Source organism: Meles meles, chromosome 10 (genome assembly GCF_922984935.1).
Source record: "Meles meles chromosome 10, mMelMel3.1 paternal haplotype, whole genome shotgun sequence".
Classification (NCBI taxonomy): Eukaryota; Metazoa; Chordata; class Mammalia; order Carnivora; family Mustelidae; genus Meles; species Meles meles.
In genome coordinates, this window is record NC_060075.1 from 85841498 (window position 1) to 85860302 (window position 18805).

Sequence of the window (18805 nt, forward strand, 5' to 3'; positions counted from 1 at the left end):
CTCAGCAGGGAGCCCGCTTCCCCCACCCCCACGACCCTCCCCGCGTTTCTCTGCCTATTTCTGACTCCTTGTGATCTCTCTCTCTCTGTCAAATAAATAAAATCTTAAAAAAAAAAAAAAAGCAGAATCATCTTTTTTTTTTTTAAGATTTTATTTATTTATTTGACAGACAGAGATCACAAGTAGGCAGAGAGGCAGGCAGAGAGAGAGAGAAAGGGAAGCAGGCTCCCCGCTGAGCAGAGAGCCCGATGCTGGGCTTGATCTCAGGACCCTGAGATCATGACCTGAGCCAAAGGCAGAGGCTTAACCCACTGAGCCACCAAGGCACCACAGATACTCAATAATATCGTTGTTGATATTTTACCTTCATCCTCTACCTTCCGTATTTCCAACTATAAGGTAAATTCATAGATGGTCTGTACTAATACTGTCCCATAGAAATACAACATGAGCTACATGTATAATTTTAAACTTTCTAGTAGCCACATTAGAAAAGTAGAAAGGAAAATGAAATAGGGAGTGCCTGAGTGGCTCAGTCGGTTAAGTGGCTGCCTTTGGCTAAGGTCGTGATCTTGGGGTCCTGGGATGGAACCCTGTGTTGGGCTCCCTTCTCAGCAGGAAGCCGGTTTCTCCCTCTCCCTCTGCATTCCCCTGCTGTGCTCTCTCTCAAATGAATAAAATCTTAAAAGAAAAACATGAAATAGATTTTAATATATTTGCTTTACCCCAATATATCTAAAATATCATATCTCAACAAGTAATCAACATAAGGATAATTTTACGTTATATATTTTACTGTCTGTGAAATTCCATGGGCATATTTTACTCATAGCACATCTCAGTGTGAACCAGCCACATTTCAGGTGCTCCATAGCCACGTGTAGCTAATGGCTACCAAACTGGAGGACACGAGTCTACACTTTCTAATTGACCAGGGTTAAGATTCACAAGAGGCAGTGCATATGTAAGAGGTAGTCGGCATATGGTAGGACTTTGATTAGTAATCCCAGCATCATTTCCACCCTTTCTCCCTCTCTCCTTTCCTCAGGCACCTACGTATCAAAGATAAATTAGAAGCTGTGGAACTTGTCCCCAGTTCCAGTCCCCAACTCCCAATATAGTGAGGTGGAAAAAGCAATGAGTAGATACATTACGGTATATTATAATTGCTGTAAAAGAGAGACAGTGTTTATAAAATTAGGAGTAAGGATAAAGGAAGGAGTCACTCTGAGATATCTGCAGTGGTCTGGGCCAGGAATTAAAGCAGGAAAGTCACACAATCCATGTCATGACAGTTTCCCCAGCTTCAGTGAAGAACACTCTTCCTAGCTCATTTCTGGCACCAAAGTGCAAGGTCCCCAGAGGGCCCGCTCTGGTAACACTAGTGATCTGTGATATACTAGAGGAAAACCAGCTCCCAAACTGCTGTGATTAGACATAAAAACACAAATGCACCTCAATAAAACACACAGCTGCACTTCCTTTTATTTCCTATCTGGTCCAACTGGTTGCAAGGGACTTGTCCTGTATTTTTGTCAGAATGCAAATCCTTCTTCAAAGGATGATTAGAGGCAGTACCTCAGTTTTCTTGCCAACCCAAACCCATTTGTAGTTAGTAACTTGACTCACTCTCTCCTCAACTACTGTGGAAAGCTTTAGGAAATCTCCCTAGTCCCCGTGGAGTCTGCCAGCCTCATATTGTGACCCAAAGATAGTGAGCAAATTGTGAGAGGAATTTTCTAGTGTTGCGAAGTTCATATAAGAAAACCCTGAAAGACTCTTTACTCATTTTCTAAAATAACTTGGATTTAAAGAGCTAAAAATACTTTTCAACAAGAGCTGACTTACTATCCATTAGGTCTTTCTCAAAGTCTGTGTACCTAATGGTAAATCAGATAAAGAGTAAAAATGTCCACCCTTTGACAGATGCCCACTTCATGAACTCAGTGTGTAGAGCACCATAGGAACAGAACCCAAATCTAGTTCAGCCTAAAGGGGAATGCAAGGCTGGATGCTTTCTCCAGACCCTTCCTTTCCGCAGGACCTCAGAATTCCTACCTGCACTGAGTTTATGGAATACTTATTTCCAAATAAATTCACACTATTTTTTTTTTTACCTTTAGTGATGGCCTCTTACAGTGTATTTGGAAAAGTATAAAATATTGCTAAATCTGAACAGATAGGAAGATGTCACTGCTTCTTCTGAAAAGGGTTTTATGGACTTTTTCTGTGCTCTGAGCCCATAACATTCAACATAATACGGAAACACCTAGAAAATTCCTGTAGGTATAATTTTATCTGGCGGCAGTGAGTATGGTGACATAGTCATGAATGGACCCTAGAGCTGTGTAGGAATATGTGGATGGACATGGAATTCTTCTTTTGATCTTAAAAGTGTTCATATTAGAGCTCATAGTTTTATCGTTACCATGACTACAGTAAATTCTTTTTTTATCAGCAATTTGATATTTTTATTTTATTTTTTATGGTTAACATAGCATTAGTTAAATAATGGGGGGGGTATCTAACTAAAAGGAGCAATGGGTATGGCTTAAGGGGTAAGCACAGTAGCTTTTGTGCTCTGGTTGTGAGTGTTGGTGGCTGCTGGGCAACGGAATCAGACCTGCAGGGGACCGGAGGTCTTGGAGTCTGGCCAGTGCACCCTTGCTCCCTTCTTGGGCTTCTCGGGTTTCAGGGGAGCCTTTGGCCCTTGAGGGCATTTGGAGGCTGTGCCTGGAACAGCAGGAGCAGGAGGCCCCCCGGAGACAGGCTGGACCTTGGGCCCAGAGTTGGCCAGCTTCTGCCGGAGGCAGCGGTTCTCTTCCTTGCAGCTTCGGAACTCTCTCTCTGCCCACAGAACAGCCTTCTGGCTCTCCTCACTTCTTTCTTCAAACAGGAGGCGCTCCCGGTCGTGAAAAGAGGCGATGGTCTGCCATTCTCGGAGCAGGTCGTTGGCCATGGTCCTATAGAGGCATAAATTCCAGCGGGCAGCATCCACCTTCCTGCGCACCTTGGCAAGTTCGTTGTTTACTTGCAGGCAGCGTGCCTTCTCCTCCATCATCTTCCTCTCGAGGTGCTCGATGTGCTCTTCGCACAGCTTAGGCTCTGCCTCCAGCTTCAGGCGCAACTTCTGAATCTCACGATCCAGGAGCGTGTTTTGAAGGTGGAAAGATCCTTGCCCGGCTTGCTGGATTGTTGTTTTTCTTGGGAGCTCTTCATTCTTCTGATGTTCCTTCTTCAGTGCCCTGGACGGCTTTCCTTTCTTCACGGGGCTCCCACCTGAGGGCACATGGCCAACGGAGGAGCCAGTCTCCATCTCCCCGCTCGAGCCCCCACCTTCCAGATGATCTCTAACGAGCTCTATCAGATGCATCAGCCTCAGGAGGATCTGGCTGAGGGTGTGGTGTTGGCTGTGGCCCTCACCGGTGGCCCGGCGCCGCACTCCTCCATCAGGAAGCTCTGGCCTGCCTGCCTCCGCTGCCTCTTCCTGCGCTCTGTGTCCACAGCTGCCAGTGTCTTGAACCAGCGGGTCTGCACGTCCCTGCAGATCGGGGCTGTCCTTGAAGCCCTCTGGTATTTTCCCCGCAGGGGGTTCTCCATCTTCCTGTGATGTGCCAGAGATGGGATTTTCATCATTCGGCTGGTGAGGGCTCTTCAACAGCCTTTCCCGAACTCCCTTCAGCTGTTGCCTAGCGTTTTCCAATGTAAAGTACCCGACATCTTTATTCAGGGCAGCCAGAGCAAGGATCTGTAGTGGGAGAGGACTGGCCTTCTGCTCAGATGGTGCTTCGGCTCCACAGGCTTGTGCCTCCGCTTCTGTCTTCTCCCTAACTTCTCCAGAGAGTTCGTTGTGGACACGCTGCCCCTTTCTTCTTCGTCCGCAGAGTCCAGTCTTTACGATGAACACCACCACTGCAGTGCACAGCAGGATCTCCCAGCGAAACCCAGAGACTCGTGGCACATGTGGCAAACGTTCGCGTATCACCAGCCCAGCAGCCCACAGCTGCTCCAGGACAGCCCACAGCTGCTCCAGAACTGTGTGGGGAGACATTTTGGCGGCCACCAGCTGGCTCCAAAGAGCCTTGTGGCTTTGTCTCCGATCACCAGTGTCCTATGGGCCACTAGTAACTGCTTGGAACCCCTACGAGGGTTCCGTCTCCAACGCAAACCAGTGCCTGGCAACAGGAGCTGACAATAGTTGGGGTGGGGAGGGGCGCCTGGGTGGCTCAGAGGGTCAGAGGTCAAGCCTCTGCCCTCTGCTCAGGCCACGGGACCAGGGTACTGGGATCGAGCCCTACACTGAGCTCTCCACTCAGCGGGGAGCCGCCTTTCCTTCCCCTCCGGCCTGTCCAACCACTCTGCCTACCCGTGATCTCTCTCTGTCAAATAAACAAACAAAATCCCCCCCACAAAATAGTTGGGGTGGAGGATGGGTACCTGAGTTCTAGCAGACCCAACTCTTCTTCTGTTCATGGCACGGACGGAAAGGGAGACTGACTACTTACACAGTGCATGGGGGACATAAATGGGCAGCCTGGAGTTGGGGCTACCATCAACCCAGCTGACACCTAGAGGGTCATAGCAGGGCGATGTCATTTTCTTCCTCTACATGTGTGTTAGGCACAGGGGGACCCACCCCTGCATGAGGCTCATCCCCAACCCCCATTCACAGAAGCCTCGTCCCAGAGATCTCCTCCCTCTGAGGCTCCCGTCTGTCTTTGTCTTTTGTTGGTGTGGGAGAAGTGGGGTGCAGCAGCACCAGACTGAACCGTGTCCCCAGAAGTACCCACCAAGAGCGTAGGCTTTCAGTTGTTACAACACACAAGGAAAAAAAAAAAAAACAAAGAACAGGCAGGGTCTGAGATTTTCTTGGATGCTCAGTAGAGCCTGTTTTCCTCACTAAATCCATGTCTTCTCGGAAGCAGGTGAATCTCTGTGGAGGTTTTCCTTCACCCTGAAGAAATTTTTTTTTATAGTTTTTTCATGGCAGGTGTATGGGTAACAAAGCCCTCACTTTTTGATCTATGAGAGTCTTTATTTCTCTTGCATTTTGAAGGATAACTTCAGAAGTGATGGATTCTTTAATTTGGTGAGTTGTGTTTTTTTGTTTGTTTTGTTTTGTTTGTGTGTTTGTTTTTTATTCTACTCCACTCCTTGGTTGTAGGGTTTCTAAAGTGAAGTTTCTTTGCAGTCTTGTCTGTGTCTCTGTGTAGGTAAAGTGGTTTTCCCAATGGATCCTTTCCCCCTTTTTGTTGTTTATTTGATCTCCTGCAGTTTATGATATGCCTATGTACAGATTTCATTTTTAGCCTTTACTTATTTAAGTAATCTCTTCACCTAATATGGGGCTTAAATTCATGACCCCAAGATCAAGAGTCACGTGCTCTTCTGACTCAGCCAACCAGATGTCCTCCTTTGTACAGATTTTTTGGTATTTATTGTGCTTGGTTGTTCTCTGAACCTCCTGGATCTAGCTACAGTAAGTTCTTAACAGTACAAAATGTTTGTCACGTGAGAAGATGACTCTTCTGAGAGAAAAATATAAAAACCTGCATCTATCATGGTAGCTTACTATAAAGCTTTGTTTATATAATATCAAAATAAAAGAATTGTTCATTGTTATAATACATATAACGATCTATGAGAATGGTTAGTATCAAGTTTCCTAAGGAAAATGACATTCAGTCTTTCTTCCTCATGGGAAAGTCATAAATCAGTATGTGTCAGCCAGTAGCAACAGTTCAAAATCATACTTTTCCAACAAAAACTGTTTTCCTTTATTGTATTTTACTGGTCCAGAGAGAAAAATATGGACTTAATTTTATGTCCACATTTTATTTCTTTATTTATTTATTTTTAAAGATTTTATTTATTTATTTGACAGAGATCACAAGTAGGCAGAGAGGCAGGCAGAGAGAGAGGAGGAAGCAGGCTCCCTGCCAAGCAGAGAGCCCAATATGGGGCTCGATCCCAGGACTCCGGGATCGGGACCCGAACCGACGGCAGAGGCTTTAACCCACTGCACCTCCCAGACACCCCTATGTCCACATTTTAAAAGAAAAATGTGAGTTCTGCATTTGTGTTTGCAGCTTAAAAGCATTTGAAATCAAAATTACACATAAACTTTCTATGAATCAAGGTGGAAAATACCTAGCTGCTAGTTATGAGGGTTGAATTTAAATCCTGTTCTCTCTTTCGAGGACGTTATTATCATCTGTGTTAAAATAGAGCTGGAGATAGGGAAAATCGAGAGGCTGGGTCATGAGCTCCTCTGTTCAAAGCAAGAATTCAAATGTCTTTTTGAAAAGTCTCAAATTTTTTTCTTGGTCACTAATATATCTATCACCTGTCTCTTTATTGTGCGCTCTATTTCCAGGTTGAGATAGCCATTTTCAGTAAAAAGAATTTAAACTTACACAATTATTTTTTAAGCTTTTACATAGAGCTAATAATTACACAAATACTTTTTATCTCTGACCCTCTCTCTGAAGGCAATTCTAAATTGCACTGTTTCATGAAATTATTCACCAATTCCCAATATATCTGTGTACTATAATATTTTACTCATCAAAAAGGCACAAGTATTTTCCAGACTCATGGTACAGATATTCACCTAAAATACATCTTATTGTCTTTTATAGACAGTTATCTACATATAGGTTTTAAGTAAACTTTTGTAAGCCAAATATGCCAATGGAAAAATTCAATTTGCAACGCTTATTAACAATTGTTCAGAATTTTTTAATGGATAACAATATGGGTTTATGTAGTGTCATACTCAATTATTTCAACAGCTTATTAGGTTGATTATTTTTTTAACAACAGGAGTATTTTGGTTTAAAAAGCTAAAATAGTTTTGTGTTTAAGACAAATTCTCAGTGTTGACATATTTTCTGTAATTGTTATGCTTCTCTAATATTACATAACTATGTTTGACACAGTACACAATTTGAAAAGGCATCTAAAGTCTATAGTTTTGAATGAGATTACCTTGTGTATTTTGAAATATTCTTGTGTGAGTTCTGAATAGGAAATCAGTATAAAACAAAAAGGACCTGGGGTGTCTTGGGTGGCTTAGTCATTAAGCATCTGCCTTCGGCTCAGGTTATGATCCCTGGGTCCTGGGATCGAGCCCCGCATCTGGTTCCCTGCTGGGCCGGAAGCCTGCTTCTCCCTCTCTCACTGCCCCTGCTGTGTCCTCTCTCTCGCTGTGTCTCTCTCTGTCAGATAAATAAATACAATCTTAAAAAAAAAAGCGGGGGGGACTTACTCAATTTCATAGAGAAAATGATCAAAAGATAATATATACCATCTATGTCTTTGGTGTATGAACTATGTATTGAGTTTTTTACATTTTAAAGATATATCTTTAATGGACTGATTTTTGTCCCTATTGAAATAGCTATCAGAACCAAAAACAATTATGTTTCAGAAAAAAATTATTTCAGATTTTGCCTCAGAAACTCGCTAATACAAGTTTTGGCACTGAAAATAGTATAAGTAATACTTTATAACTTAAAATGAAACTAAGCCTATATAAGTTAAAAGTTGAATCTGGAAGGAAAAAATGCCTTTTCCTCTACCCATATCAGGTTCATTGACTGAGGCCCTGCAAATTAGATTGGCAAAGGATGAACAAGGGAAAAAACAAAAGTTGTTTATTTCCAGGTGCCTCCTGCATTTATGTGGAGTACTCAAGTGGTGAGGAACTCAAAGGGGTGGGTAGAACTTGAATTTATGTAACATTTTATCAAAGAACAGTAATTTTGTAGAGAAGTGATGAGACAAAGGAAAAGACTGAGTTTCTAGGACTTTGAGCAGGTTATGGGAAGGCAAATATATGGGGAAACTAATGGTAGATAAGCCTAGTTTTAGTAAGGTTCATTTATGTATTGTGTCCTCTGCCCTCTGGGCTGATAAAGGTCTAGATTTGTCTGAAGTCATAAACTTGTGTCCTTCCTGGTTGGGGGGAGGGAGCACATGTATGACTTCATGTCCTGCTTGTAGGCAAATGGGTGGACAGCGAGCAGAGAGCTTTTCTTTTACCTGCTTCTTCTTGTCTCAGCTTACAATAATCCTTATACCAAAGCCGCGTATTTTGGGGTGGCTTATCCTGCTACCTTTAAATCTGTTTTCCACTTTGGCAAACTGACGTGAAGTTGTGGAAATTATTTAATTTTTTAAAAGATTTTATTTATTTGACAGAGGCACAGCAACAGAGGGAACACAAGCAGGGTTGCAGCAGAGGGAGAGGGAGAAGCAAGCTTCCTGCTGAGCAGGGAACCTCATGATGCAGCGATCCATCCCAGGACCCTGGCATCATAACCTGAGCCAAAGGCAGACACCTAATGACTGAGTCACCCAGGCGCCCCAATTATTTAAATTTTTAGGAAAAAAATGTTATTTCTGGGCAGCATGACCTCACTGCTCAAAAACTACAATTCTTTCCAGTTCCCTAGTGAAGGAAGAAATCATTTACATGTCAATTCACTTTTTTAAAAGATTTTATTGATTTATTTGACAGAGAGAGCCCAGACGGGGAGCAGCGGAGGGAGAGGGAGGAGCAGGCCTGGTCCTGAGTAGGAAGCCCAACTCAAGGCCCAATCCCAAGATCCTGGGATCATGACCAGAGCCAAAGGCAGTTGCTTAACCAACTGAACTACCCAAGTGCCCTGTTTGTTAATTCGATTTTTGAAAAAATACATCACAACAAATGAGTCAAATTAAACAATATTAAAAATCAAATCAAATTTTATTCAGTAATATATTAGTTATATACTTACATTAATAATATATAAAATATAATGTATTTAATACTATGATATTTTTAGAACTTGGTTTTAATTATATTTTCCTATATATTATATATTTATATATAAATCATAATATATTTCTATGCACATATCACATATATTGTATGTTATATATTTATACAAGAATTTGAATAGTAAATTTATTTGCTTAACCATTATTAATTCATGTAGTTACTAATACACATTTGTAATTACTAAATAATTATCACTTAATTTGGCCAAGTGTTAAAATTAGTTGATTTGTTTACAGTTTTAATCTACTTTTGTTTTTTTTGTCTAGCATTAACTTTACACATTATAAGTCTAGGAAGAGGGGTACCTCAGTCACTTAAGCATCTCACTCTTGATTTCGGCTCAGGTCATGATGTCAGGGTCAGGAGAACAAGCCCCAGCATTGGGCTCCACACTCAGTGTGGAGTCTGCTTAAGAATTCTCTCTCTCTCTTTCTCTCTCTCCCTCTCTCCTTTTGCCCCTCCCCCCCACCTCAGCTTGCGCTCTCTCTCTCTCTCTCTCTCTTTAAAATAAATAAATAAAAGTCTAGGAAGAAACTAACCACGACTGCAAAGTAAGCTTTGCAACACTAAATATATGCCATCATTACAAACTCTGTAACACCATAGGGAATAAAACATTATAGCATGATTTTAATTGAAAATTCTGAACGCATAAAGGAAAAGAATGGGCTTACACACACATACATACATACACCACACAACTACATGTCAGTCACTCTCTAGACTTCTGAAGGAACGTGCAATAGTTACAGAGACAGGTAAGTAACAAAATTAATAGAATCTTCATAATAAAACATGTCATAGGAGCAGAGGCAATATTCTATCAAACATGGGAGGATTGGAATCAGGATAAAGGTAGGGAACATTTCAGTGTAGGAAATGATCAGGACTCAACATGATAAGGCAAGAAGCAAATGAAACAGAAAGGAAGGATGAAGAAAAGGAAGGAATGTGTTATAACTGCATATCCTCTCTTACACCTTACAGTGTGTTATAGTTATCTCAGTCCTGTGCTAGAGGTATTATTGTTTCCAGTTTTACAGATGAGGAAATATTCATGCATCCTAAATTCTACAAAATCTGCAGTAAACTGTTTTTACCATTGACTTATTTTGTAATAAATTTTACCCCTCAAAAGAAGTAGAAGTATAAATGCATGAATAATATCTTCCTTAAGTTAAAAGTGAAACAAGAATGCATGAATAATATCTTCCTTAAGTTAAAAGTGAAACAAGAAATCTACAAGGATAAAAATAAGAGATTAAACAAACCTGAATATATAAAACAACACAAAAGAAAGCATAAAAGAACTTGCATAGAACTATCTAGGTGCAGGCTCAGTCAGTAAAACAACCTGATCTCCAGGTTGTAAATCCGAGCCCCCTATTGGATGGTGAGATTACTTATAAATAAGATCATTTAAATAATAAAAAAAAAGACATCTAAAAACATAAAGAACTAGAAGATAAATGGGCAAAGGACACAACAGTTAATCCAACAACAATAAAAAGTAATTTAAATATCTAAAAACATATGAAAAAATGTTTAACTGAGCTGTTAGCAAAGAAATGTAAATGAAAATACTGAGAGATTTCACTTCAGATTTTTCAAAGAGTTGAAAGACTGCAATCTTCAATACCTAAAGGAGGACCAAAGTTGCTGATGAACATTGATGAGTTCCAAATGCTTGGAGATCAAAGTATGTTTTCACTATTATTTTGCCCCCATACTGTAGATCTGTGCTAAAATATAATGATTTCATTGTTGTTGCTTTTAGTGTCTAAGGAATTTTGTTACTATCCCTTGAGGGATCTGAAAGGACCATAGGGTTTCACAACGCTAAGGCTCCTGGGAATTAGAAAACATGTTATTTTTTAAATGAATGGAAATGAGAAACCGTTCAGGATGAAGCCTGACTTGGGAATTGCTATGTAAGAATTTATAGTTATAAGATAAATATATGAAAAAAGAAGTCTGCTTGTCTTAGTCTCATCTGCGGTTTACATTTGACTATGACAATAATAGAGAAAATGCCCCCAGAAATAAATGACTCATGTCGTGTTGAACAGCATTTCATGGAGCAGAATGCTGAGCATGCTATTGGGAAGGATAGGGGAAATTACATACATCAACTTACATCTTGTTTCCCAAAACCACATAAATGACCAGAAGACTATTTGAACATGAATTCCCGATAATTTAGTTCTACTACCAAGAAATATTTCTCCCAGTCCTGTGTGGATGATGATGTCTTGTGCCATTTCAACCTAAAAATAGCATGCTTGGCCCAGATCTCAATAATAGGCTAAATTTACCTCAAACTCAAGCTATTCCTCATCAAATATTGCCCACAGAATTTCAGTATAGTCTGAATGATTTAATTAAACCACTTCCAGGAACCTAATTGTCTTTAGAATGTTCTTTATTAAGAAATTGTGTGTGCAAAATGCAAGATCTGATTATAGATTTGGGTTTTTATTCCACTCGTTTTCACAGCCCTGATAACAACTGATTAAAAAATCAGACCTGCACACTAAATAACTAATTTTAGCTCAATAAAAACTTGACAACATTTGTTCATCAATTTTATGAGAGATGATTTGGGCTGAATTTAGTTAAACTGACTGAAGTAAGTAGATAATGGAGTATTTATCTTTGCTGGAAGAGAAACCTAGGTAGCGAGGCTTTCAGCGACTGCTGAGAAGTTTTAACTAGGAAGCTGCCAGTCATAACGGACCATTATGTTTCTAATTGCCCTTATTAACAGAAGAAGAAGGAGCAAGAGATTTTTCTCTGGAGAATCTTAGACAGCCTGCTGTTTCCAAATAAACTAGATGATATTGGTCAATACACTCCATTTTACAGTTAGGTTTTATCATCAGAAGAACAATGGCAAGTCAGGAAACTGAGCAAAACGAAAGCAGAAAGCAGTCCGGCATTTCTTTATGAACAACATGTGGCCCTTAACATTCTTTTCTACTTAAACAAGAAGAACTGGCAAACCAAATGTGTTCCTTGGATGGTTTTTGTCGGGTATTATTTGGGGGTTTTGTTTGTTTATTTACCCTTAAGAGTTCTGGATCTTCGAAGGGGCACGTGCACCCGAATGTTATAGCAGCATGTCTGCAATAGCCAAACGATGGAAAGAACCCAGATGTCCGTCGACAGATGAATGGATAAAGAAGAAGTGGTGTATATATACAATGGAATACTATGCAGCCATCAAAAGAAATGAAACCTTGCCATTTGCAACAACGTGGATAGAACTAGAGAGTATTATGCTTAGCAAAATAAATCGAGAAAGACATTTATCATATGATCTCCCTGATATGAGGACGTGGAGATGCAACGTGGGGGGCTTGGGGGGTAGGAAGAGAATAAATGAAACAAGATGGGATCAGGAGGGAGACAAACCATAAGAGACTCTTAATCTCACAAAACAGAGGGTTGCCGGAGGTAGGGGGTTAGGGAGAGGATGGTTGGGTTATGAACATTGGGGAAGGTATGTGCTATGGTGAGTGCTGTGAAGTGTGTAAACCTGGCGATTCACAGACCTGTCCCCCTGGGGCTAATAATATATGTTAATCAAAAAAATTTAAACATAATATAGAATTAAACACACTGTTTACAATAGTTTAAAAAAAAAGTTCTGTATCTTGAACGTCTACTTACCTTATGAACAATGTTAGTTAATGATCAAACTTTGTACGTGTCTTTGTGGTTTTATCTCCTGTAAAGGCTATGGCTTCCTGTACCTGCCCTCCCTAAACTAGCAGCTCAATTGATATGAGCAGCGCTTCTTCCTTCTTCCTAGAATATTGACACTTTGCATTCTATAGTTGAAATCCCACTGTTAGGTTTCAAGAGATTCTCATGCTTTTCACATCATATATCAGGAAGATTTCTGCACCTGCCAGAGAGATTTTTCAAATTTTCCAATCTTGAACAATTTTTGTGTGTGGCATTAGGTTAAAATGTCTTAATATTTCTTCTTGTGTCTGTGTGTGTGTCTGTGTATTTGTGTGTTGTTCAGGGTAAAGAGTGGGAGAGTATTTTTTCATTGAATTATTCCGTGGTATTATTCAATTATCTACATTTTCATATCTTCGACTGTGGTTATTTTAGTTCTTCAGTGCATGTATCATTCACTACCTCTGTCATGAATATCCATTTCAGTTACATTTATTCTAAATCTCATATTAAAAAGAAAAAATTCTGACAAAGAAAAAATATTTTACTGATTTAAAAGTAACTGAAAAGTATTGCCTGATGCTGGGAGAGTAAGTGAATTAGGGGGATGAGAAAATGGATCAGTTCAATGGCAAAAAATATTTGTGCTGAAGAGATTTAATAGTTAAAGAGGCAAGGAAGACTGTTCAAGAGTATTGGAATGGAGGAGGGAGATGGAACTCAACTGCCCTTGTGGGGACGGGGGGAAAGGGGCAGGAAGATTTTTAAATACAGGAGTAGGCTCTTAGAAAATCTTTGGAGGACTATTGGGTTGAGGGAAGGGGAAGTAAAGGGCGTTTACTTATTTGTGCTGATTGGCAGTTAATCTAAGTTAGACTCCTACCCTCCTACAGAGACTGGGAGATAGGGGTGGTATCTTTTTGGTGACTACATTTCGAAGGGATGTCTCCCAGCTCCTTGAGAAAGATATCTCTGGGTAGTGGAAGATTTGCATCTCAGAGGCAGAGAAAGAATTACATTTGCAAGTTTTTAAAAAATTTTTTTTTATATTTTATTTATTCGACAGAATCACAACTAGACAGAGAGGCAGGGAGAGAGAGAGGAGGAACCAGGCTCTCCACGGAGCAGAGAGCCCGACGTGGGGCTCGATCTCAGGACCCTGGGACTATGACCTGAGCTGAAAGCAGAGGCTTTAACCCACTGAGCCACCCAGGTGCCCCCATTTGCAAGTTTTTAAAGCAAATACCCTGAGAAATGGGAGGTCAGGAGCCCACAGGAAGAAATCTGTAGTCAAGTGTAGTCAAGCTGAGGGGAATGTTAAGGCCATCTTGGTCACAATATTACAAAAGTTCCACATAATCAATCAAGAGATGGTAAAGTGCTAGCTAACAAGGGATTTTCTAGGAGAGCAATGTTAGTTAATATTGAAAGTGAAGTCAAGTTCAGATGTGCAATTTTAATCAGCAGCTTCCAGAGCCAGACATGAAATCAGCAGTAGTGGATCACCAAGTCATTTCAAGTGTTCTCCCCCCGCCCCCGCCGCCCATAACTTGATAAACTGAGTCAATGCTATCGTTTTAGTCTCTGACTTATCTTTGATCATGGATTACTTGATTCAATTTGACATTCCTTTCAAGAATCTTCTATCTTATTACAGCATGTAGATAGCCAATTTCTAATCTTGGCTTTTTCTCAAACAGCACAACACATTCACACATACAGTTCTGCTTCATGGAGGATTATGTCTTCCTTTTTTCCCCTCTCTGATATGTAGTAAAAACCTAACATTCTGTAGAGAGTGTTTAATTTTTAGTTTATCATGCTATCCATTGTTGTTACTAGAGGTGAATATAATAACCCCAGTCCTCTGTAAATTACAATTAAAGAGGACAGTAAAATCTAATGTGTTGCTCTCTACTTACTTGGAAACTAATCCGGAACTGGATAGAACCCCTTCCTGCTTTGGAGATGGAAGTGTGATCATTGTCAGTCTTTAATTAGAAGTGAAGTCATGTGATAGGTAAGGCTGGAGTCCCTGTCTTATTTTTCATAGCCTTGGAAGTTAGTAAATGTTCAAAATAAATAAATAAAGTGTTAGTCTTGTTCCAGTGTCTGAGCCCTAACCAAGGTTTTTGTGAGTTTCTGGATAATTACATTCTTAAGATCATGTCTTCGCTCTGAGTTCCTGCCCACGGTACTCTTGATCTCACTCACATTTCCCTTTTTTGTCTTAAGATTTTATTTATTTGACACACACACACACACACACACACACACACACACACACACAGCATGAGCAGGGGGAGCGGCAGGTTGAGGGAGAGGAAGAAGCAGGCTCCCCAGTGACCAGAGAGCCCGACATGGGGCTCTATCCCAGGACCCTGGGATCATGACCTGAGCCAAAGGCAGATGCTTAATTGACTGAGTCACTGAGGAGCCCTCACCTTTCGCTTTCTGTAGCTGTTCTCTCCAGGCCACCCTAGATGTGGAGCTCAGCGCTGCTTTCTTGGTCTTTTTAGAAATCTCTCACATAAGGCATTACTGGGTTAATAGAGTTTATTGATGATTTGAGCAGTGGGTGTGAAGAAATTTGAAATACAACATTAAACGTTTTTCGGTCGCATGGTTGTGTAGCAGTCTCTGAAGCTCAGGTGTACGTGCCATGGTGTATGTGGACCCTGTACTCTGTGCACCTGCTGTGTGCACTCACAAATTTCTTCCACACAGGTGATTACCTGTAGCGGCCCTCTGATGGGGCTGTGCAGGTTACAGCAACTCAGAATGGCGCCGGCATGACAGCGGCTTACCAATACTATGGCTGTGCCACCCGGACTGATCTTGCGGACCGTGACAACTCCCCAAAGGTCCTGTGTCTTGGACCAGGATGCAGATTCCCTAGGCGCTGCGGGCTGGTTCTGTAGCAAGGCATCTATAGGATCCTACGGTTGCGACATCATGTGCTGTGGCTGTGGGTAGGAGACACCTTGAGTCACCCGTGTGGCCTGGTGTAAGCACACATTCCCCTGGGGCTATGTGGTGCAAGGCAAGTTATGCAGAAACACTGTGCGTGTCCATACCTGGCAAGGCCCCCACGAAGGCAGAGCGGCTGGACCAGACCTGACCCTATAAATAGCTCGCTCATGCTTCTACTCCAGACCTCCTGACTCAACACCACAAGCTCTTTGCATGCACACTTTCCTTTACCTTCCACCCTGGGCTGCTACAGCTTCTATTTAAGGACTTGGACAGTAATCCAGAAGGACTCTGGTGTCCTGACTGGTTCTGTAGCCCTGGGAAGGAGTTGACAAGGGTTATAAGAAACTGATTGGGGTCCTGACTTTCCCAGCTGGAGGTTAGCAGGGAGCGTGGAGTAGGTCAGGGTCTTCAGAATGACATAAACTGCTTTAAAGCACATGGTCAAGGCTTATTTCTCCTTTCCTTTGGAGAAAAAAAAAATTTACAATTACCTGGGCTCCTTGGCATCAATATGTTTTCATAGGTTCAGTTATCGTCTGCTGCTTCTTTCCCTTCTTTTAAGTTTATCTTCATTCCTCATGCAGAGCAGTTTAGCTTTCCTTTTTTTTCCCCATGATTTTCTTAAAAAAAGGTAAAACTCATAGGGCCTTGCTTTTTATAATAAATAAATCTATTCCAGTATTTTCCTTTGTATAAACATCCTCATAAGAAAAGTCTGTTGCCGGCTCTCTGCTCAGCAGGGAGCCTGCTTCCCTCTCTCTCTCTCTCTCTCTCTGCCTGCCTCTCTGTCTACTTGTGATCTCTCTCTGTCAAATAAATAAATAAAATCTTTTAAAAGAAAAAAAAAAGTCTGTTGCCAAAAAAACAAAAAAGGTCTGTTGCCAGCTATTAAAATAACCATTTCCATCTCTCTGCATCATTTTATATCCTAGGGTTATCATGTTCTGGGATGTCATACTCAGCATGCTCCAAGGTCACATCAAATTAATTGTACCTGAAAGTTGAATTCCTAACTAGGAAACTAGGAGAAATATGTGTTATTTATTTGGGGTATCCCTTTGCACAATACCACACTAATCAAGAAATATACCTAATAGAACTCTCTTTCTTAGGGCCAAGAACAAAGATTTAATGCCCTGTTCTTTTCTGGATTCTACATGCAATGATCTTTTCTAACATTATATCAACCTTTGTACTTCTACATACTTTCATAATATTTTAGATTGCTCTCATTCATTCATTCATACCAAACGCATTTACTTAGTATCTAGAGATCATGGAGCTCAAGTGGAATATAGATCAAGGAAACCAGGAAAAAAAAAAAGTAAAATTTCATATGGTGAAAAATAAAGTAGGGTATTGCATAGAGTGAAGGGAAGGTGGTAGCTATTTTAGACAGCACGGTCAGGCGCTCTGACCTGTGGTAGTTGAGGAGACATGAATGATGAGGAGTTGATTATAAAAGTATCGAAGGAAGAATATTCCAGGTGAAGGAAAGGGCAGAGATAAAAGCCCTAACGTGGAATCTGGTCTGACACATCCAGCGAAGAACAGGGCAAATAACGATGGCAACAACAAAACCAACGAAAACGAGTGTGGTGGACGTAAGAGTACAGGGCAGAGAATGCTGGGACATGAAATTGGAGAGGTCAGCAGGAATGGATTGCTTTGTAGGCTCTGGTATGGAGTTTGGATTTTTTGCTAAATCACATTAGAGGGTTTTGTGGGAGGTTTTTGGTTTGTTTTTATGGAGTATGATTTTACCTGGCTTGTTCTTTCCTTAATCACTTTGCTATGTGGGGATTATATTTTATCTTGATTCTTTTTAAACTTACCTTAAGAAGCTACTTTAAAACTATTGGTACACTCTCTCTAAATTTCCTAATTCATTCCATTCATGTTTCTTGACTACCTACTATGTTGCTGGCACTGGACTAGACCCAGCAATTCAGCAGTGATAAGGAGGCTATTCCAACACTCAAGAGTGTTCTCTTTCTCATGGAAAAATGTTTTGCTCTATTTTCAGTAGACAGTATTGTCCATGATCTCTGCGTTCTTATTAGAATTAACATGACTTTCCATGAACTTTTTTCTGGATCTTGGGTATCTATTTTTAGTCCCATACTGTATTTCTGTATCCATTTTATACAAAACAAATGATTAAGAATGTAATTGCCAGGCAGAGAAAGAAAACACTATATAATGTCACTTCTATGTGGAATCCAAAATGAAACCAAACAAGCTCATAGATACAGAGAACAGACTAATGGTTTTCGGAGGCAGGGACTGAGAGGTGGGCAAAATGGCTCAAAGAGTCAAAAGGTACAAAGTTCCAGTTATAAAATAAATGTCATGAGGATATAATGTACAGCATGGCGACTATGCTGCTTCGCACATTTGAAAGTTTGCGGAGAGAGTAGATCTTACAAATTTTCATCACAAGAAAAAAATTACCATGATGTATAGTGAAGGATATTAACTGGACTTGGGCTGATCATTTCACATATATACAAGTATCAATTATGTTGTACATCTAAAAGTAATACAATGTCAATTATACCTCAATAAAAAACTCTCCAGTTAAAAAAAGAAGAATATATTTGCACTTTCATCGTTCTTGATATTTTTTTTCAATGTCATGATAAGTCTTCCAAGTTCTTTTTAGTAGGAAAACTGCGTCCATAGTAGAAAATTATCATGTTATTAAAAATAATAACACCTGTATAGAACTTTTTCTCTTTAGTATGGTATTCCAAGTTAATCTGAGGTTGAAAATATGTTAAGTAACTAGGAAAGTATCTATAATGCTAGATCCCAGAGTTTCTGTGTCATTTCTGTCCTCTCCCCATACTGAACTGTGAAGGGGCAAACAGTTCAATTGCCACACAGACTGAGTCAAAGCCTGATTATTTGGGAATGTTTTTTGACCTTGAAGAGCTGGATGATGAAGATGAGGGGATTCTTTGAACAGAACACTGGGAAAGAAGCCAAAAGCTGAAGACAATACCAATTTTCTGTTGAGGTTGAATCTTAGTAGGCATGGAGCTGGGGGACTTTCTCTTGTCTCCTCTCTTCCCTTCTCTTTTCAGTGGACTTTAAAATTTTAAGGATTTTTCTTAATCTGTTTATCTCATAATCTCTTATTCCTTCTATTTTATCTGTACTCCACCCCACCCCCACTTTCTCTTCTGTTTTTCCCATAGTACAAGAGATATTTGCATTAAACAAGAGCTACTAAAGGACCCTGTCTGTGAAAATCTGTTCTGAAGTTGGAGGAAAAGGCAAGGCACCTTTCTGAACTTTCCTTCCCTT

The 18805-nt window shown here is 40.5% G+C and overlaps 1 protein-coding gene and 1 pseudogene across 4 annotated transcripts in view; both read left to right on the forward strand.

The window, feature by feature from the left end:
* MAGI2 (membrane associated guanylate kinase, WW and PDZ domain containing 2) overlaps positions 1–18805 on the forward strand; it is a 1383262-nt gene that overhangs the window by 994520 nt on the left and 369937 nt on the right. The window lies entirely within an intron of this gene.
* LOC123952108 lies at positions 4908–15638 on the forward strand (annotated as a pseudogene).